This window comes from Urocitellus parryii, chromosome 7 (assembly GCF_045843805.1).
Source record: "Urocitellus parryii isolate mUroPar1 chromosome 7, mUroPar1.hap1, whole genome shotgun sequence".
NCBI lineage: Eukaryota > Metazoa > Chordata > Mammalia > Rodentia > Sciuridae > Urocitellus > Urocitellus parryii.
In genome coordinates, this window is record NC_135537.1 from 105,342,681 (window position 1) to 105,365,038 (window position 22,358).

Consider the following 22,358-nt stretch of genomic DNA (forward strand, 5'->3'; position numbering starts at 1 on the left):
GCTTCCCCTGGGCCTGTTATGCTGGGCCCTGCTCCCCATTGGTTCTGCTCTTCTGCGCCCTGATCCCCCTAGGACCTTATTCCCCTGGGACCTGTTCCCGCTGGTCTTGCTCCCCATGGGCCCTGCTCCCATGGGCCCTTCTCCCCATGTTTCCTGCTTCTCCTTTACCTGATACCCTGTAACTGCTCCTCCTTTCCCTGAATCTATGGGCCTGCTCCTTGGGACCTTCTCCACCTGGTACTGCTCTCACTGGGCCCCTCTCCCGTGGTCTGCTCTCCCTGGCCCTTTCCTCCATGACTCTGCTCCCCCTGGCTCTGATTCCCTGGACACTGCTCCTTTGTGACCTGCTTTCCTTGTCCCTACTCCCTGTGGGCTCTGCTACCCCAGCCCACCTATCCCTGGCCCTGCTCCCCTTTGGTTTTCCTTTCCCTGGGCCCTGTACCACCTGGTCCTTCTCCTCCCCAGCCCTGCTCCCCCTGTCCCTGTTCCCCGGTGCCCTACTCCCCCTAGTCCTGCTCGCCTGGGCCCTGAACGCCTGACCCTGCTCCCTTGTGCCCTGGTCTCTTGGACCCTACTCTCCAGGGCCCTGCTCCACTGGCCCTTCTCCCCTGGGCTCTGCTCCCACTGTCCCTGCTCCCCCTGGTCCTTTTCTCCTGGCACTGCTAACCCTGGCTCTGCTGCCTTGGTCCCTGCTCCCCTGGGACCTGTTCTCCCTGGTCCTGATCCCTTGGGCCCTGTTCCCCGTATTCTGCTCCCCCTGACCGTGCTCCCCTGGGCCCTACTCCCACTGTGTCCTGCTCCCCCTGGCCCTGCTACCCTGGGTTGTTCTACTTCTGGTCTTGCTCCCCATGGGCACTGCACCTCCTGGCCCTGCTATCATGGGCCATGCTCTCCTTGGGCCCTGCTCCAACTGATCCTGCTCCCCATGGGCCCAGCTCCCCTGGCCCAGCTCCCCCTGGGCCTAATCCCTATGAGCTCTGCTCCCTCTAGCCCTACTCTCCTGGGCCCTGCCCCACCTGGTCCTGCTTATCCCGGGCCCTGCTCCCCCTGGCCTTACTCTCCTGGGCCCTACTCCCCCTAGTCCTGCTCCACTGGGCCCTGCTCCCCCTATCCCTGCTCCTCTGGGCCCTGCTCTCCTGGGCCCTCTTTCTCCTGGCCCTGTTCCCCTTGGCTCTGCTCCCTCTGTCCCTGCTCCCCTGGCTTTTTTCTCCTGGCACTGCTCCCCCTGGCTCTGATCCTCTGGGTCCTGCTTCCTGTGTACTGCTCCCCCTGGCTCTGATCCCTTGGGCCCTCTCTCCTGGTCACTAATCTAGTCCTCCTCTCTCTGGGCCCTGCTCACATGGTCCTGCTCCTTCCGGGCCCTGGTCCCCCTGGCCCTGCTCCCCTGGGCCCTACAAACCCAGTCCAGATCCCCTGGGCCCTGCTACCACTGGCCCTGCTCCCCTGGGCCCTGCATTCCTGGCCCCTGCTTCCCCTGGCCCTGCTCCTCTTGGCCCTGCTCCCCTGTATCCTGCTCCCCCTTATCCTGCTCCCTCTGTCCCTGCTCCCCTGGGCCATGCTCCCCTGCACCCTGCTCCTCCCTGGCCCTCCTCCCCTTGGCTGTGCTCCCTCTGGCCCTGCTCCCCTGGGCCCTTCTCCCCACTGGGCTTTGCTCCCCTGGGCCCTGCTCCCCTGTCCCTGCTCCCCCTGCCCCTACTCCCTGTGTACTCTGATCCCCTTAGCCCTGAATCTGCACCCTGCTCCCTGTGGTCCTCCTCTCCCTGGGCCCTGGTCAACCACTTCAAGCTCTCCCCAGCCCTGTTACCCCTGGCCTGCTTCCCTGGGCCCTACTCCCTCCAGTCCTTTTCCCCTGAGCCCTCTCCCCTGGTTCTGCTCCTCCTAGGTCCTGGTCCCCCTGGACTCTGCTCCCCAAGCCCATGCTCCCTCTGGCCCTGCTCCCCTTGGCCATGTTCCTCCTGGCCCAGCTCCCCTGTGCCCTGCTCTCTCTGGTCCTGATTTCCTGGGCCTTGTTCCCCCTGGCACTGCTCCCCATGGGCCCTAGTCCCCCTGTCCCTAATCCCCTGGTCCTGATCTCCTTGTGCCCAGCTTCACCTGGTCCTGCTAACCATGGCCCTGCTCCCCTGGGCCCTGCTCATGCTGGGCCCAGCTCCACGGCACCCTGCTTCCCCTGGGCCCTTCTCCCCCTGGGCCCTGCTCCACATGGGCCATGCTACCCTGGGCCCAGCTCCCCCTGTTCTCTGTTTCTCCTGGGCCCTCCTCCCCCTGACCCTGCTACCCCTTTCCCTGCTTCCCCTGTGCCTGCTTCCCCGGGCTCTGCTCTCCCTGATACAGCTCTCCCTAGGCCCTGCTCCCACCGTGTCCTGCTCCCTTGGGACCTGCTTCCCTGAGCCATGAACCCATGTGTCCTACTCCCCTTGGTCCTCATCCCCTAAGTCCTGCTCCCCCATGGCCGTGCTCCCTGGGCCCTGCTTCCATGGTTCTGTTCCGCCTGGGACCTGGTTTCACTTTGCCTCTCTACCCCTGGTCCCTGCTCCCCTTAGGCCCTGCTTGCCCTGGTTCTGTACCCATTGGCCCTGCTCGCTGGCCCTGCTCCCCTTATGCCCTGCTCGCCCTGGTTCTGTACCCATGGGCCCTCCTCGCAGGCCCTGCTCCCCCAGCCTTACTCCCTGTGGTTTCTGCTCCTCCTATCCTTGCTCTACTGGGCCCTTCTCCCCTTAGGCCTCCTCTCCTTGGGCCTGTTCCTCCTGGTCCTGCTCCTCCTTGGCCCTGCTTGCCTGGCCCTGCTCCCCTGGGGCCTACTCACCTAGTTCTGCTAACGTGGGCCCTACTCCCCCTAGCCCTGCTCCCCTGGGTCCTGCTTCCCCTGGCCCTGCTCTCCCTGGCCCTTTTATCCTTGCTCTGCTCCCCTGGACCCTGCTCCCCTGGGAACTGCTCTCCCTGGCCCTGCTCCTCTGGGCCCTACTCCCTGTGTGCCCTTCTCCCCCGGCCCTGCTCTACCAGGTCCTGCTCCCCTGGGCTATTCTCCCTCTGGTCCTGCTCCCCCAGGGCTCTGTTCCATCTGGCCCTGCTCTCCTGGGCCCTGCTCCCCCATGGGCTCCACTCCCCCAGAGCCCTGTTCCCACTTGGCCCTGCTCCCCCTGGTCCTACTTACCCAGGACCCACTCCCTCTGGCCCTGCTCCCCCTGGACCTGTTCCTCCTGGCTCTGCTCACCTGGGTCTTGCTCCCCTGGACCCTTCTCTCTCTGGTCCTGCTTCCCTGGGCCCTGCTCCTCCTAGCCCTGCTCTCCTGGGCCCTACTCCCTCCTGGCCCTGCTCACTGGGCCCTGCTTCCCCGTGGCCCTACTCCCCTGGGTCCTGTTCCTCTAGGCCGTGCTCCCTCTGGTCTTGCTTTCTTGGTCACTGCTCGCCATGGCACTGTTCCCTATGGGCTCTGCTCCCTGGGGCCCTAATACCTTTCCTTGTGACCTGCTCCCCCTGGCCCTAAACCCCTTTCCTGCTCTCCTTGGGACCTGCTCCACCTGGTCCTGATAACCATGGCCCTACTCCCCTTGGTCCTCATCCCCTGAGTCCTGACCCATAGGCCCTGCTCCCACTTTTCCTGGTTCTCCTGGGCCTGCTTCCCCGGGCCCTGCTCCCCCTGGTACTTCTCACCCTGGGCCCTTCTCCCCCTGGCCCTTCTCCCTCTGGTCCTTTTCTCTCTGGATCTGCTACCCTGCCTCTGCTTCCCTGGGCCTTGCTCCTCTGGCATCTTCTCTCCCTGGTCCTACTACCCTGGGCCCTGCTCCCACTGTGTACTGTTCTACCTGTACCTACTCCCCTGAGCCCTGCACCCATGTGTCCTGCTCCTCATGGTCCTGCTTTCCGGGCCCTGCTCCTCCTGGCCCTGCTCCCCCTTGGCCATGCTCCCTGAACCCTGCTCCCCTGGGTTCTGCTCACCATGGGACCTGGGTTCACTGTGTCAAGCTCCCCTGGGCCCCGCTTCCACTGGGCTCTGCTCCCCCTGGTCCGGCATTCCCCGGCCCTGCTCCCCTTGCTCTGATCCCTCTTGGCCATTCTCCCTAAGCCCTACCCCCCCCCGGTTCTGCTCCCTATGGGCCCTGGTTTCTCTGTGCCCCGCTGCCCCTGGGGCCTGCTTCCCCTGGGCCCTGCTCCCCCTGGTCCTGCATTTCTGGGCTCTGATTCTCCTGACCATGCTCCCCTGGGCCCAGCTCCCCCCAGCCATGCTCCCTGGACCCTCCTCCCCATGGTTCTACTCCCCCTGCACTGGTTTCCCTGTGCCCTGCTCCCCTGGGCCCTGCTTCCTTTGGGCCCTGTTCGCCATGGTCCTTCTCCCCATGGGCCCTGCTCCCCTGACCCTGCTCCCCCAACCCTATTTCCTGTGAGCTCTTCTCCCCCTAGCCTGGATCTCCTTGGTACTGTTCCCCGTAGGCCTCCTCTCCTTGGGCCATGCTCCACCTGGTCCAGCTCCTCCTGGGCCCTGCTTCCCCTGGCCCTGCTCACCCTGGCCCTACTTCCTGTGGGCTCTTCTCCTCCTAGCCTGGCTCTCCTGGGCCCTGTTCACCGTAGGCCTCCTCTTCTTGGGTCATGCTTCACCTGGTCCAGCTCCTACTGGGCCCTGCTCCCCCTGGCCCTGCTCCCCTAGGCACTACTCCCCCGAGTCCTGTTCCCATGGGCACTCCTCTCCTGGGCCCTGCTTCCCCTGGCCCTGCTCCTCTGGTCCCTACTTCCCCTGGCCCTGCTCCCCTGGTCTCTACTCCCGATGTGTCCTTGCCCCCCTGGCCCAGCTCCCCTGGACTATTTTCCCTCTAGTCCTGCCACCCCCCTGCAGTCCATGCTCCTCGTGGCCCTGTCCTCCTGGGCCCTGCTCCCCACAGGGCTCCTCTCCCCCTGAGATTTGATCCTCCTTGGCCCTTCTCCCCTTGGTCCTGCTTCCCCGGGCCCCACTCCCTCTGGCCATGCTCCCCCTGGCCCTGTTTCCCCTGGCCCTTCTTCCCTGGAACTTGCTCCCCTGGGCCCTGCTCACTCTGTTCCTGTTCCCCCGGGGCCCTGTTCCTCCTGACCCTGATTCCCTGGGCCCTGCTCCTCCTTGGCCCTATTGTCTGGTCCTGCTCCCTCTGGTTCTGCTTCCCCAGGCCCTGCTCCCACTAGGCCCTGCTCTTCCTTGTCCTGCTCCCCATGAGCCCTGCTCCCCTGGCCCTGCTCCCCCTGGCCCAACTCCCTGTGGGCTCTGCTCCCTCTAGGCCTGCTCTCCTGGGCCCTGCTCTCCCTGGACCTCCTCCCCCTGCACCCCGCTCCCCTGGGCCCTGTTCCCCCCTGGCCCTGCTCCCCTGGGCTGTGCTCCCTCTGATCCTGCTCCCCCTGGGCCCTGCTCCCCCTGGGCCCTGCTCTTGCTGGCCCTAGTCCCTTGGGTCCTGCTCCCCCTTGGGCCCAGCTCCCTCTGGGCCCTGCACCCCTTGTCCCTGCTCCCCCTGGTGCTGCTTCCCTGGGCCCAGTTCCTTCTGGCCCTGCTACCCCTGTCCATGTTTCCCCTGGCCCTACTCCCCTAGGCCCTACTCCCCTGAGCCCTGCTTCTCTGGTCCTACTTTCCAAGCCCTATTACCCCTCGCACTGCTCCCCATGGGCCCTGCTCCCCCTGGCCCTAATTCCCTGGTCCTGTTCTCCTTGGGCTCTGCTCCACTTGGTCCTGATAACCATGGTCCTGCTCCCCATGGGCCCTGCTCCACCTGCCATAATCCCCTGGCTCTGCTCCCCGTAGGCCTCCCTGCTCTCTGTTACCTGCTTTTCCTGGGCCCTGCCCCACTGGCCCTGCTATCCCTGGCCATGCTTCCCCTGGGCCTACTCCCCTGGGCTCTGCTGCCCCTGTTCCCTGCTTCTCCTGGCCCATTCTCTCCCTGGCCCTGCTTCCCTGGTATATGCTCCCCTGGGACCTGCTCTCCCTGGCCCTGCTCCCTGCGCCCTACTCTTCTCCCCCTGTCCTTGCTCCCCTAGGCCTTGCTCCCCCTGTGTCCTGCTCCTCCTGGCCCTGCTCCCCTGGGCTGTTCTCCCTCTGAACCTGTTCCCTCCTGGGCCCTGCCCCACCTGTCCCTGCTCTTCTGGGCCTTGCTCCCCACTTGGGCTCCATTCCCCCTGAACCCTGCTCCCCCTTGGCTCTGCTCCCCCTGGTCCTGCTTCCCCGGACCCCATACCTCTGGCCCAGCTCCCCCTACCTTGTTCCCCTTGGCTCTGCTCCTCTTGGCCCTGCTCCCTCTGGTCTTGCTTCCCCGGGCCCTGCACTTCCTGGCCCTGCTCCCCAGGGCCCTGCTTCCCCCTGGCCCTGCTCCTCTGGGCCCTGCTCTCCCTGGTTCTTCTCTGCCTGGGCATCAGTTTTCCTTTGTCCCGCTCCCCCTGGGCTTTGCTACCCCTGATTCCTGCTCCCCATGTTCCTGCTTCCCTGGGCACTGCTCCCCCTGCCCTGCTCCCATGACTTGCTCCCCCTGGCCTTGCTCCCCTTGACCATGCTCCCCCTGGGCCATACTCGCCCTGGGCCTGCTCCCCCTGGACCTGCTCCCCATGTTCCCTGCTCTCCTGCCCTTTTCCCCCTGGTCCTACTCCCTGTGGGTTCTGCTCCCCCTAGCCCTGCTTTGCTGAGCCTTGCTCCCCCTGGTTCTCCTCTTCCTGGGCCCTGTTCCCCTGGCCCTGTTCCCTTGGGTCCTACTCTCCCCAGTCCTGCTCCCCTAGGCCCTTCTCCCCCTGGTTCTGCTCTTTCTGGGCCCAGGTCCCCCTGGGATCTGCTCCCGCTTGGCCCCGCTCCCTCTGGCCCTGCTCCCCCTGGCCGTTTTCCCCCTGGGCCCTGCTCCCTGGGCCTTGCTCCCTCTGGTCCTGCTTTCCTGGGCCCTGCTCCCCATGACACTACTCCCCATGGGCCCTCCTCCCCCTGGCCCTGCTCACCTGGGCCCTGTTCCCCTGCACCTTGCTCCCGCAGGGCCTTGCTCCCCCTGGGCCCTTCTCCCCATGCTCTTGCTCCACATGGGCCATGCTACCTTGGGCCCTGCTTGCCCTGATCCCTGCTTTTCCTGGGCCCTGCTACTCCTGGCCCTGCTCTCCTAGGCCATGCTCCACCCTGGGCTCCACTCCCCCTGAGTCGTGCTCCCCCTTGGCTCTGCTCTCCTTGGTCCTGCTTCTCTGGGCCCCGTTCCCTCTGGCCCTGCTCCCCATGACCCTACTCCCTGGACCCTGCTACTCCTGGTTCTACTCCCCCATTGCCCTGGATTCCTGTGCCTCATTCCCCCTGGGCCCTGCTCCCCCTGGTCCTTCTCCCCATAGGCCTTGCTCCCCTGGTCCTGCTCCCCCTGGCCTTACACCTGCAGCCTATGCTCCCCCTAGCCCTTATATCCTGTGCCCTGCTCCCCATGGTCTTCCTTTCCCTGGGCACTGCTCCAACTGGTCTTGCTCCCCCTGGGCCCTGCTCCTCATGGCCCTGCTCCACTGGGCCCTAGTCCCCCATTCTTGCTCCCCTGGGCCCTGCTTCCCCTATTTCTGCTCCTCCTGGGCCCTGGTCCCCCCTGGGCCCCACTCCCCCTGGGCCCTGCTCCCCCTGTACCCTGCTCCACCTGGTCCTACTTCCCTGGGCCCTGCCACCCTTACCATTACATGATAATAACAAGAAGAAAATACATTGAATAATGAAGGAGCAGAAATAACACTGGAACCTTTAAGAGTGGACTCCAATGTTACTGACACCTGGAGGGGCATTTCACTCTGTGGGCCTCAGCTGCCTCCAGACCTGATAAACTCAGCGGAATATGGAATTATTCTTAGCATAGCAACATGTCTACAGCATAAGGTCTTATATTCCTGATAATTGTGGATTCTCTGCCCTACAACTTTTATGTGAGGATCATGCAATGCCAAGAAGTGTAGCAAGAAGTCTTGAGCCTTGAACACTAGTAGTGAATCAGGAAATGATAAACATGATCCATTCAGTACCTGGCACACACTAATAACTATATAAAGCATTCTCTATTTTATTGAGGGACCATGCATTTCTTTACAAATCCAAAGCCACAATTTTATTACAGAGAGACTGATTATGCTCATTTGTAAGAACTACCCTGGATCATCAAGAGTAAATTACAACATTCTCAATATAATGCTACTAATGAAGGCATAAAGACCATTTAATCTATTTCTCAGTCTTCACTGGCATGGGGGTAGAGGGTGGGAAGGTACTACCACTTAACTGAGGTCATGTACTTCATTTGGCAGACACAGACTAAGTGCATGTTCTCAATAATATAACAAAATACTGAATGATAGGAGTTGGCTCAGGCAATTATGCAAGCCAGTGAGGACATCATCTGCAAGCTGGAGAAGCAGAAAAGGCCAGTGGTATAATTCAGTTCTAGTGTGACCACTGAGAACTGGAGCATGGGGAGACTGGTGTAAATTCTCTCTGGTAACCAGAAGCACTAATGTCCAAAGGCAGGAGAATATGGATATCCTCACTCAAACAGAAAGTGAGTTTGCCTTTCCTCCACCTTTTGGTTTCATTCAGGCCCTCAATGGACTTAGTGATGCCTACTGCACAGGTGAGGGGAATCTTCTTTACTCGACTTACTGATGTAAATGCTAATCCCTTCTGGACACACCCTCAAAGACACACGGGAAAGAATATTTACCAGCCATGTTGGCAACCCTTAGCCTAGTCGAGCCACACATAAAATTACCCATCACAAGGTTCACCCCTTGCCAAACTGGTACCTATATGCATTTCCTTAAGCTGTATTTAGTCTCCAAATAAAGACAATAATAAGGTCACAATTCCACCTAACATGGTACAATTATGAACACAGTACCCCTTCTCCATAAGAGGTAAAGCTCTAGAATGATGTTTACTCTTCTTGTGATATTCCACAACTTAAATACTATGATGCAAAATTAACAATACCTTAAAACTAATGTAAAGTCAAAACATCTTATATTGCATGATGAGGGAAAAGGAGGAAAAACAAAGAAAATTTCCCAATATAAGTATATTTACATACACAAAGGTGTACTCATGATGATTAGAGTCCTCATTTCTATAACTGGTCTTGTGCTCATAGCTGGTAATTATAACCACATTCTCCTCTTACTCATTCTTTATCTCTTTTTCCTTTAGAAAGTACCTAGTCATGGTTCTTTTTCTACTGGGTTGACCCAAATCTTCACTCCTGTGAAGGGCCATTAGTATTTCCACCTGGTTTGGGTTGACCTAACTCACAATGGCATAGTAATGTAAGAGATACCATAAGAAATCTCCTGTATTCCACACACACATTCTTCCCTACCTACACTGTGGAGTAATAACCCAGTTTCCCCTTGACAGTCCACATCAGTCCTCAGAGTTAACACTGTAACTCCTTTCTTGGTCTCTTCTTCATTTGGAGACATAAGGAATCCAAAGGGGAATTACTTCTAGGTCAGTGAATTATTGTCATGCTTCCTAGTCATTACTCCCTAAGGAATTAAGACCTATGGGACACAGAGCATAATGTTGCCAGAAGAGAAAACAAAATTTTGCCTGTGGGGTAACTAGAGGTAATAGTGAATAGTGCTACTTCCATGTCGATCTTTGATTTCTGGACTTGTGACTCTTGGTTATGGGAGAAGTAGCATTAGATACTGAACACTGGTTTTGATTACATATGGCCTTCTAGAATACTTTGTCCTAGGCCTGAAAGGTATTGCCACCTAGCTGGTGCTGCAACTGAGGCTTCAAAAGGCCATTCCGCCATTCTAATCAAGCCAGTTGCTTCTAGAGGGTGGGCAGCCTTTGGCAGCTCTAAGTGAATCATGGCACAACTACTGAATCTGCTGAATCATATGGCTCAAGTGGCAGAGTAACCTGCACAGCAGCCTGCACTTCTGCAGAACCTTCTCTTATTCTGTGCCCCCACACAAAACCAGCAGCTCTTTAGATCACTTGGCCGGAATAACACACCCAAACAAGTAAGTTTCCTCTGAAATCCTAACTGGTACTAGGCATTGTGCCTTCTTCATAGTTGTAGGAGGAGCCAGATGTAACAATTTATCCCTCTTCTTAGAAGAGATATCTTACCATGCCCCATACCACTGGATCCTTAGAAATTTCACTAAGGCAGAAGGCCCTTGAATTTTATTTGGATTTATTTCCTAATCAATGTCCTCAATTTTCCAGTAGACATCCTGGGAAGCTGGGAGCTCGTTTTGCATTGTATTTAGCCAATAACAGGAGAAGGTTCTGCCTTTGATTTCCAGCAATTTCAGCCCTGCAGCTACAGAGGAGAGGGCTGGCACACCTAGAAGCACTTAGTCCACTGATGGTGGTGCTTGATCTGGGAATTCCAATCCTCAAGCCATCCCTTTACTCCACCACTTGATTCACTGACATCAGGAGTAACCAATCAATGTTATTACATTCCTGGGTTTCCTAAAAATGTGTGAGAGTATCATATGCAGAATCACTTCGCTCCTTGCTTCAAATGTAAGTGGTTGATTGGGAGTATTCAAGGCAGATATTTTATGTATAAACAGTTCTCCCCACAGACTATCAGTGCTTTCTCTCCTACTGGAAACAGCACTGCTGTCTTCAAACTTAATCAGATTAAAAAGCCAATTCCAGAAACCCCATAATTAATTCAGAAAAGTCATCCTTAAAACTTTCTTCCTCTACATTCTTAATTAAAAAATATCTACTATGGGTTATCCAGTAGGATAAAGAGATATAGATATTTCAATGTGCTTATTAGGAACTGGCTCAGGTGATTATGGATGCGAATAAGTCCCAGGATCTGGAGAAGCAAGAGAGCTAGCTAGGGTTGCGATTCAGTCTGAAGATCTGAGTTAGGGAATGAATGGGGAGGGAATGGAAGGAGTGGAGAAAGTAATTGATGTAAGTCCCAGTTCACGTTTGAAGGCCCCAAAAGCAGTGGCATGGATATCTGAGAGCAGGAGAGAATGATATCCCAGCTCAAACTGAAAACAGGAATTTGCCTTTTTCCATATCTTCTACTCTGTTCAGTCCCCAGTGGCTTGGATGATGTCCACTCACAATGATGACGATAACCTTTACTTAATTTGCTGATTCAAATGCTTATGTCTTCTGAAAACATTCTCACAGATTCACCCCAAATCATTTTTGGCCAGCTGCTGGGCACGCCTAAGCCTGGTTAAGTTGTAAATAAAATTTACTCTCCCATCCTCAGACCATAGGCCCCTGAATGGCATTCTTGTGCTTTAGTACAACTGCAGATCCATTCCATATATACCTCTGCTTATATCTTCTTGATGAAAAACACTTTTAAGAGTAAATTAAGTGCATATTCATTGTATCAGGGTTTGAGGTTAAATGATCCTGAGCTTAGAAATCCAACAGACCTGGCTATGAAATCAGCACCCCACCTCTCTTCCTTTGTTCTCATTTGTAAAGTAAGAACAACCCCTACCAAACTCCTGGGAGGATTATATGCCAGTAACTAACAGAAATGTGGGGGCTTCTGGTAATCCCCCAGGAGTTTCCTCCGCAAACTGCGGAAACCTCATTTCATCAGCTCAGTCTAAGAAGGGAAACTGGAAACAATTTTTTCAACAGTAAGAGCCTGTTTAAAAGGCACAGGAGCAAGAGAAGATTGGGCCTTAATGTGAAGGTAAGAACATCCGTGTGGTGGATCCAAGCCTACAACAGGAGATTGGGCTGGCATGCTTAGGACTGGGGTGAAGACTGGGTATGGATACCACAAGTAAGAACTGCCTCTCACTGTTACTACAGCTTCACTATGTTGAACCCAGAGCTTGAAAATGACAGCAGGCTACACTGTGACTCTAAGTTATGAAAGACAAGAGCAAAAGTCTTCAAAAGGACTTCTGAACATAACATTTGTCCTTGAAATGGGGAGAGGAAGTGGTGGTTTTAACTTAATATTGGTGCTGGAGTCCAAGGGTTTAAGCTGCTTGCTCACTCCCTCAACTCTTCTTTCTGTGCCACAAGCCTGCACTGTTTCCACTGCCCTGAACACCATCACATGCCACATGTTCACGTCTTTTCCAGCAGAATGCAGGTTCCTAATAGCCAACGCTCAATTTTGGCCACCCTGAATTCATAGTGCCCAGAACCAAATTTAAATACATTGTTATTGGATAAAATAATCTCAATAGTTACAACTATACCACATTTGTTAAAAATGAATTTGCCTTCTTTTAAATGTTAGTTAGGTTTATGTAGAAAAACAAAACTCTCTATATAATTCACTAATATGACTATGGGAACTGTATTTTTAAATTACATCAGAGAAATTAAAAAGTATATGCACTGGTTCTTAGATATAACTTCACCTTAATATGATACGATGCTTCTCTGCTCTTAGAAGCCAAAATATATATGCTTTGATTATGTACCTAATGTAAATAAGTCTTTATCCCCACAACTTGGCCATCTTTGATAGAAACAAAAAAGGATACTTTTCCAAGGAAAATGCAATGCTATATATATTTTGTACTTTTGATAGTGCTTTATTTTTTTCCCAGAAGATAAAGCTGTGAAGTTAAATAGATTTTTAATGACATTCTAGAATGTTCTATTCAAGACTTGATGATATAGTACACATTTTACAGGTTTAATTACCTATATTATCCTTAAAAATAAAAGACTTAAGGAGCTTCCCATGTGGAACTTCAATTTCTCTATGTCACTTTCCTCTATATCCCCAAGTTTTCATTAAAGCTCAACCAATTCTGCCAGGCAGAAAAGATCTCTCTGGTTTTAGAACCCCCAAGCTGCTTAGAGTGAGTACAAGCACAATTAGTGTCAAATCATTTGGCACCCCAAAGTAACACACATCAAATGATTCATGAGAACCAGGATCACAACTGAAAAGCAGGACCATAACTGCACTGTGAACCATCCCAGTGAGCCCTAGTGCTCCTCTGAGATTAGCCACATAACCCAAGGTATCCCTTTACCTCGCTGCACTCAACAGTCTCCTTTATAGTATAGCAGATAACTTTCCAACTCTGGATTTATACATCTTATAATCAGGACTTTTTAGGTTCCTTATTATAAAGAATGGATTCAATCTTTGGTTTTGGGCAGACTGGAGTTCCAGCTCTGAGCCAAGAGCAGAGCTAGTGCTAGTCTGACTCACTGATACTCAACTCATCTATAAATGTAGGAGAAAATACCAACTTAAGTCTGTTAAGGAAAAAAAAAGACATTTATAGCAGATCAAAAACAAATTGTCAGGAGAAGTGGCACATGCCTGGAAGACTGCAAATTTGAGACCAGCCTCCACAACTTAGCAAGACCCTATCTCAAAATAAAAAAAAATAAATAAATGAAGAGGCTGGAGATGTGGCTCAGGAGTTAAGCAATCCTAATTTTAATCACTGGTACTAAAAGTAAATAAATGTATAATATTGTTAATTTCACAAAGCTATTTATTACTAGTTATGAGAGATTTCTTTATTGTATGTTATGAAGATAAAACTTTTTTATTTTACCAGCTAATAAGCCCTTTCTGTGTTCTTCAAAGGAAAATAAAAGAACATACCTCACATGATCCCTTGTCAAAAGCTTACTAGGGCAGTAATTCTGATCATGCCCTGTTACTATCATCAACCATGGGATACTTTCATACACCAAATGACAATGCTGATTCGTTTGCTCGGGAATAACACAGTCCCATTACACTCTAACATCAAAAATATTAGCAATCCAACCTAAGCTCCTCTGTGGATTGTGAGCTTTCCTGTGTTCCCGATAGAAAGAAGATCATCACAGCATCACAGGTAGCAAGGAACTTTCAGGTTCAGGATTGTCATCTTTCCACCCCAAGTAGGTGACCAGAAAAAATGAGCTTAAGTGGACATCTCTGGCTACTCTCTCAGTATTTATAATCATCCTCCAAATTTCTCCATCATCTGTTTCAGTGCCTCTTAAACTTCAATGGGTATTAAATTTATCTGTAGATGGGCTATGCTAGCTTAAATGACCTAACCTGTATAAATAAGTTCCTAAACCAAGCTTCTAACCACACATCTCTGGACACTTGTTATAATCCTTTAAATATGTGGATCACTAAAGTGTACTTTACTGTAAGGTAGGACAGAGGTTGTTAAATGAAAGATAAATAGATTTAAATAATCCTAAAGTGTGAGTTAAGTGTCTCAAAGATAAATAGATTTAAATAATCCTAAAGTGTGAGTTAAGTGTCTCAAAGCAAGATTGCATTTAATTTTTCTCTTTAGATCTGAGTACAGCCAAGTATAAGAAATAAACAGTAAGCATCCAGAATTGTACATGGCTAAATGGTTATCACATATAGGAAGACTATTATCCACAAATTCAAGCAGAAGGTAAAAAAGGGCAGATTTTTTTTTCCAAAAAATTTTTTTTGTCTATTTCCTTTTTATTCTAAGATTGGAAAAGAAACAAGGGGGTATCCATATTCAACTGGCCAATTAATTATTGCTTGGGCAGATATCCCTCTTGGTTATCTTCATCTCACAACTTAAATCTACTTAGTGTGTTTTCTTACTAGGGATAGCCATTGATCCTAGATAGTCCTATATCCTCATTTCTCTTATCTTAAAATAAAAATTTTGATTTCCCTTTTAAGAAGGCAGATTATTAACATGAAAAAAAAACATTTTCAACAACTTTGCATTTTTTTCATATATAAAATTAAATTTATAATATCAATATATTTTAGTGGCAAGGAATTAAATCGCAGTAAATGTTTAAGTAATTTACCTACTGACTTCAATAACCAAATAACTTCTGTAAACCTAAGCTCTTTCCAAAGGAAGAGGTGGAACATCACCTCAACATTTCCTACAGAGGCTTGCTGTGCAGCTCTCAGAGATGTCCACATTGAACAGTCCTACCATCCTTATATTTCCAAATTCACCAATGACTTTTTATACAGATTTGAGAGGTTACCACTGAGGAGAAAAAGACTTAATGATTAAAGAATCAAATTAAGAGAGAAGTTCCTGTCATCCTCATTACAAGATTTAAAAAGGAAAGAAGAGGGTTGGGCCTGCTGAGGGTGGGGAAAGGTGAGCTACAACCTCTGAAGGGATGAAATGATGATCTACATAAAGTAAAGGTCTACTAGCACTCACTTTCACCTACCTTTGCTTTTTTTTAACCTTTAAAGGCAGCATAGCTACCTAAATGTCTCTTCCCATTTTTACTTTTGATTCTCCTTATTATCCTTATCTAGTGAAATAGCAACATATTATTTTCAGAGAAGTCCTAAACACATATTTTCAAACATCATAATGCCTCTTGGGATGTAATGATAATTTTCAGAGATAAATTACATTAACATACACTATCATTAAAACACATATTTACACATCTCCAAAGAACTTTATAGACCTGAAAAAAAATTTACACAGATCCTCAGAAAAATTTGCTCTGAAAAAAAATCAGTGAACTTTACTTACTTGTATTGATCAGAAATTGATTTGACACACCAGGATGATCTACATCCTGTATTGCACTAGCAAAAATTGCTGCAAGAATCTCCAAATCTGTAAACACAGCCTGGAAAATCAGATAATATCAATATTACTATTCTATAAGGATATGAATAAAAAGTATTAATAAAATGACAAATGACTTCCTAGAATTTAGATGGAAAACAAACCTTCAAATCACCATGTATTTTGAACAGACTTTTAGCTAATGAGGTACCTATAAACTTTTTAAGCATAATTCTGGAAGAAAATATTTCAACTTCATTATATCTGAGGATCATCATACTTTTTTAAAAAAATAGAAAAAAAAGAGTGTCTTAATAAGACATGGGAAATTCTTTTCTTGTATCCAAATCAGGATTTCTCAACCTCAGCACTGTTCACATTTTGTGTCAGGTCACACTATGTGTGATGATGTCCTGTACTGGTACATTATAGATACTTAGAAGAATTCTTGGCTTGACCATGACATGCCAGTAACATATATAAAAAAAAATGTGATACAACCAAAAATTTCTCCAGGCATTTCAAGTGTCACTAGAAGCTGAGGGGAGGGGGGAAAGGGGCAAGAAATCATCTACAGTTGAAAACCACTCATCTGAATGATGAGGTATTAACACAATTTCATACTGAGAACAATGCAAACTATATCCAAAAAGAGAATCTTTCCCAAAAATGATTAAGGAAATCAAATTGCTTTAGTAAACACTTAGCAGAACAACATCTTAGGATTTAAAAAAAATTAAAGTATTTTTCCTAATAAATTCTATGGAAAATATCAATGCATTCACTGTTTACATTTTATAAATTAATCATTCTTTGAACTCTAACTTAAAAAGTCATCAAAATGAATTTCCAGAAAACAAACAAATGTCCATATGTTCATTATGACATATCCACTGGATCATTTCAAAAGAAGAAATATAAACAGATGAATCCCTAAATCTCTGATCCACTTTTACAGACAAATTCATCAAAGCTGCAACTGCTTTATTAACCACAACATTTCTCCCCTGTAAGTCAACATATTTCCAATAAAGCCAATTACTATATGCATCACAAATTCCTCAGTTTGAAAGTTTAAGACACTCATGATTGGCAAGTTAGTGTTCTTAAGGTTTTTGAAAACAGATTTACCTCCAAAGCAGGTGTAGACAGTAGCACATGAGTGGACTGGACAACATCTGCAGCATGGATGTTGTTATGATAGGCCACATCAGCATGGTAATGGTCTTCAAGGGTCATAAGGTATGTAATTAGAGTGTCACTGGAATTTTAAATGTTTTTTAACAAATCCTGTTCCTGTAGGAGAAGATATCCTTGTAACATTTTTGTCTTTATATTTTTTTTAAAAAATGTTTCACACAGAATGTTAAAACAAACAAACAACCCCCCCTTGCGCACACACACACACAACCACCAGGGCTTCCTCCAGATGACTCAGAAACAGAATAGCACTTTCCTATGTGCAGTGAGAGACATGGAAATATTTGGGAAGATCTAGGAACTTATGGGACAATATCAGAGTTGAGTTGTCCTTCTGGAGGACAATACTGCTTTATCCAAACCTAAGGTCTCAGGAATGTATTGCCTACTATAAGAGCTTCAGTATCCCATGACCATGGAGGCACCAGCCTCAGCCCCACCAGCTCCAACCTCATTCTAGAACTGGAGTTTCCCATTATAGTCCCAGTGTATCAGTAACAGACTCAAATTCTCATTTAAATCTCACTCTGAGCTGAGGCAAGGGCTCCACAAGAAAATGTAGTGGATATGGAAAAGGTAGTAGCAGATTAAAGAAATTATGTTCTGAGGTTAGTCTGCAGGGAAGTTACTCATTTTTTAAAGTTAGCATTCCATTCCCTATGCAAGTCAGGGTCATGAAGATGAATCTTAAACTGTTGTTTTAATGAATTCCTTCATTCTCCCATATCACATCTTTTTCTTAGATGGAAAAAAAAAACAAAAATAAAATTTATTTGTGTTTTATCCACACTCCACATTTCTCTACCTTTATTTGTCCCTTGGAAAAGGAACAGATAAGGGAAAAGATACTATCAAAATGAACAACAACAAAAAAGGGTGGGTGGGGCTGGGGTTGTGGCTCAGAGTCACAGCATTTGCCTAGCATGTGAGAGTCAGTCCCTGGGTTGATCCTCAGGACCACATAAAAATGAATAAACAAAATAAAGGTATTGTGTCCAACTACAACTAAAATATAAATACTTTTAACAAAAAGGGTGAGTGATAAGGAAGACAAAATGCATACACTTTTCATAGACTCAACAGTCAGTCCCTGCACAAAAGAGATGTGATAGAACTGCTATACCTGAAATATGGTGTGCATGATAACAGTCAGAGGCCGGTTACCAGACAACTCAGCTATTCTGAAAACATGAAGACTCCATTTGTTCACATCTTCTAGTTCCTGGCATTGAAAAATGACACCAAATAATTAGAAAGTGGAAGAACATGAGGCAATGAAACACAAATATTTAAAAATCTAAAAAATTGTTAGATATTTTTAAACAATGACTCATTTTAAATATAAGCAATATACCATAAAAATAAAAGCAAACTTTAGGAAAATTTACTTAAATGTACTGAAAACGGTGAAGCGTTGCTTAGATTCTAATTCTGACAACACATCACGTTCACAGATTTTGAATATTTGAATATCAATCCCAAAGCATTTCTTCAATGGATAATATTTACTCACAGAAACTTAACTATTCTTGTACAACCCAGAAGAGATGACAGACTTCTAACTTCTTCAGACCAAAAATCAAATGAAGATACAAAAAAGTAAGAAATGTGTACTAAACCACCTGTCTAAATCCACATATTAATAAATTCAAATAACTGAAAGAGCTTTATAAAGTGCTTTTCCATTTTCAAAACAAACTTATAAATTAATGAACTTTTCCATCTATTTAAAAGAGAAGAAATCAAAATTCATGCAAAACATCACTGCATACTTATGATTATGCTCTCTGATATTATCTTACCTTGGCCATAACATCTTCTTGTTCTGTTTTAACTCCAAACCTTGGGATACTTGAATTAGTCAGACTAGAACTATGCATCAATTTCTTGACTCCACTGATCTGAGACATTGGCCTTTTCTTTTTCTCCTTTTCCTTCTGAGTTGGAGAAGGAATTTCCACTTCATGTTGCTTATCTTAAGAAATTTAGAAATTGTTCTACAATTATTATGAATTCTACTTTAAAAAACACAACATGCATAATTAGGCAGGATATAATTAATCACTGGGAAATATTTACAAGTTATACTTTTCTAATAGAGTTGAATATTCATAATTTGATGAAAACTTGATATCCTCACATACAAAATTAAGCAAATAAATTCCATAATAAACTAATTAATATCAAATGCCCAGTGGTTACTTCCTGATAGATCACCCAATGAAAAAAATCATGCAAGACTTAATCATGACAGCAGACTCACAGAAAGTGCAATTCTTGATTATTTACTCTGTTCATCAACTCCATTACTGTATGACAATAACCTAGAGGCTTGAAACTGCTCTTGCCAACTAAGGATTTCCATGTTCAACACATACTTCAAAATAATAAAAACTTCAAACACAAATATAATAAAAATAGCAGTGTACAAATCTAACAGCTAATTAAAACCGATCAGACTATGGGAATTGAAGCACCATTTTTTGAAAGAAAATATAGGTTTCCCCTTTATTTCCTGTTATTATAGAAGTAAGCTTTCTAAGGAAAAAAATTCAAAGGGAAGTAGTCCCTTTTGACATTTGACGAGGTAAATTAAAAAAAAAATGACTTGAATACCTCAGGTCCTTTCTTTTTCTATACCACATTAGATAAATTATGATGTAACCAAGTTTTATGGGAACCACAGAGAATTCCAATTATAAGTTATTAAGTGATTTTACACCAATGCTCTTTATCTTTTTCTACAGTAAAATCAAGATATCTTGGTACATTCATTCTTCCACTATTTCAAGCAGTCAGCAAACCTACCCATTCATGTCTGTTCAGTAATGTGCCAATCAGCCATCAGAACAGTTTTGTTTTGAAAGTAAATTTAAATCAAGGATTTGTTCAAATTACTGATTTTCACTTATTGCACTTTCTCCTGATGAGGTAGAGGGGCTGCCCCAGAACATCATACTTTCAGCTATTATTAGCACACTGTTCTTTAGCAGTTGCCCTGTACTTGCTCACCAGATTGCCAGGCATGGTGTGCATTAGACAATCAAATCATCAAGGGCAGGACTATTTCTAATTTATCATTAAGTACCTAGTGCCCAGCCAGGGAAGCATTTAAGAAAAATTTGTCAAATGCATGCATAAATATCTTATAAAATACATTGTACTGTTCTGTATTATGAAAAAAAACTGTCTAGGGATGTAGCTCAGTGGTAAAATGTTTGTATGTGTGAAGACCTGAATTTAATCCCTGGCACCACTGAGTAAATAAAAAAAATTACTTTGTTACCTTATATTCTAAGGCTTAGAAGTTTACAGTATCAAATTATTAAGATAATAAATACAAATGGAATTTTTGACACTTATTTGATTTCCAAAATGAGTTGGTGCTTCAATCCCTCTCCAAAAACAAGCAAGCAAACAATTCAAAAGAAAAAATTTAAGCTGCATGGAGTTATTCTCACCTAAGAATGTGTTTGATATGTACTCTGACACTTGGTTTCCAGACAGGCTCATTTCAGAGAGATGGGTGAGCTCCCAATTAAGCATCCTTTTAAACTGAAAAACCAAAAGGTAAAATGAAATAACAGAAGAGGAAATTTTAAGTGAAATAACTTAAGCGTATCCTGGGACACAGAAAGATACATCCCCAAAATTTTAAATTGCCTTGACAATTTAGAGGAGAACTCTTCAACAAAACCTTCTGCAATCATAGGAAAGAACCATAATCTGTGTCACTTGTGACAGTGGCTGCCATGCACAGGTGACTGCCACGCACTTGAAATGTGGTCAATGTGAACAAGACACAGAATTTTGAATTTCGTAAAATTATTCTCAATTTAAATAGTGTGTGGCTGGTGGCTATGACATTGAATAGCACAGATTTTGACAATCAATGACAATTAATAGTAAAAACAATTATACACTTTAAATGTATTATTGGTATTTAGATAAAAATATAATTTATAAGCACTCAAAAGTGTTTTCACATGACTAAGCATGGTATATTTTTATCATTTGGTTTATCATTACCAGAAATGAATATATAAATAATATTGGTATTATTTTACCCCAAAGTAAACTTTAATAGATTTGAGTACTTTTGGGGAACTGTGGAAAAATAAAACTTAAATAAACACTACATAATATATTCTTTACAATTTTTTTTCAAGTAAAAAGTAGAAGGCTTATTGGTTCTCAGCATTCACAGAATTGCCAGCCCAATTCCCAAGTCATGAAACAAACAAACAAACAAAAACCCCATCAACTTTCATTATTGAATTTTATTACTGTGCAACTTATTTTACTAAAGCTACAGTGCTTGTTTTATCCAAAGATACCACACGGCATTGCCAACATTTTCAAAGATTTGATACTTCCCTGCACATCCGCTGCTTTTAAAAAAATCTTTAATAAAATGATTTTATTCTTTTACACTTAAACACATTTAAATTTTGTCTAATCATGTATGCTCAACAGTCATACGTGGCTAGTGGCTAATGTACAACTTAGAGATTTCAAAATGCATCCTTGGTTTATCACAATCTAATATATATAATGCATTTACTATTTCCAAAAAAATGATAGAACCTTAAAAATTTATACCCTTCCTGTTTTTTATGTTTTTATTGCAATTTATAAATACCATAACTATTATGCCCACTGTTTTTCAATTATATTTGGCCACATATTTGCCATTTAATTTTAGCTCATCATTTCTTCCTGCCTCAGTTTTTTTTTTCTTCTGTCAAATATTTGGTGCTTAAAGAACTATTTTTATATTTCTTTAAAGCAGGTGAATTGATGGCGAATTCTCTTATGTTTTCTCCTCTTCCTTAAAAGTATCTTTATTCATATTAGAAATTTTGAAGTCTAATATTGCTAGCTAAAAAATTCTAAGTTGACATCTATTTAACTTCAGCCTTTTTGAGTTGTTATTCTGCCTTTAACTTCCACTGTAACTATTTTGATTGCTTTTCCTTTAAGGGTATTGCTTTCTGTTGAATCTGGACATTCAGCCTATGGCCATACAACCTTGAACATGTCCAATCTCACCTGTATCTGAATGTTAAGATTTTCTTTTGCCACCATATATAAAAAGGTATTCTATTAGGATCGCAGATGTATTTATTCTTCCTTGAATACATCCTCTCTGTAGTTTTAGGATATTTTGTGTATCTTTGCCTTAATGTCTTGTGTCAACAGTGAAGATATTCATCTAGCAGTTAACACCTCAGATATTTATATACCCATACATATAGCAACTCAACTGTTGGAGTACTATACCCTTAAGCATCTTTAGACACTACTCTTGGCATTTTCATTCCCCTTAGGTCATCTCTTATTAAAGAATTGACAGTACTGACATAGTAGTTGCTTCTAAACATATCTTCCTTTGACTGGAAACAGCCCAAATAGGCTTTTAAATATGCTTTTAGTATTTCTCTTAATATAGAGAATATTAATATATAGAATATCTTAATATATAAGATACTTGACCAAAGCCAGATACATCATTCCTTATCTTTAGCAGCCTTTAAGTGGTTGAGCTTCACTAGAAATTCTCATTTAAGTCTGGAGAAGAGCAGTGAATTTATCTTTTAGAAATGTTTGAAATGCAATTATTTCTCAGTGTTAAATTAGCTTATTTAGAATGTTCAAAAAGTACTGCTTCT

General features: G+C 45.8%; 1 pseudogene; it reads right to left on the reverse strand.

Moving 5' to 3' along the window:
* The window catches only part of LOC144255682 (3',5'-cyclic-AMP phosphodiesterase 4D-like), a 32,907-nt pseudogene extending 12,657 nt beyond the window's left edge, over nt 1–20,250 (reverse strand).
* Nucleotides 20,251–22,358: the final 2,108 nt, after the last annotated feature.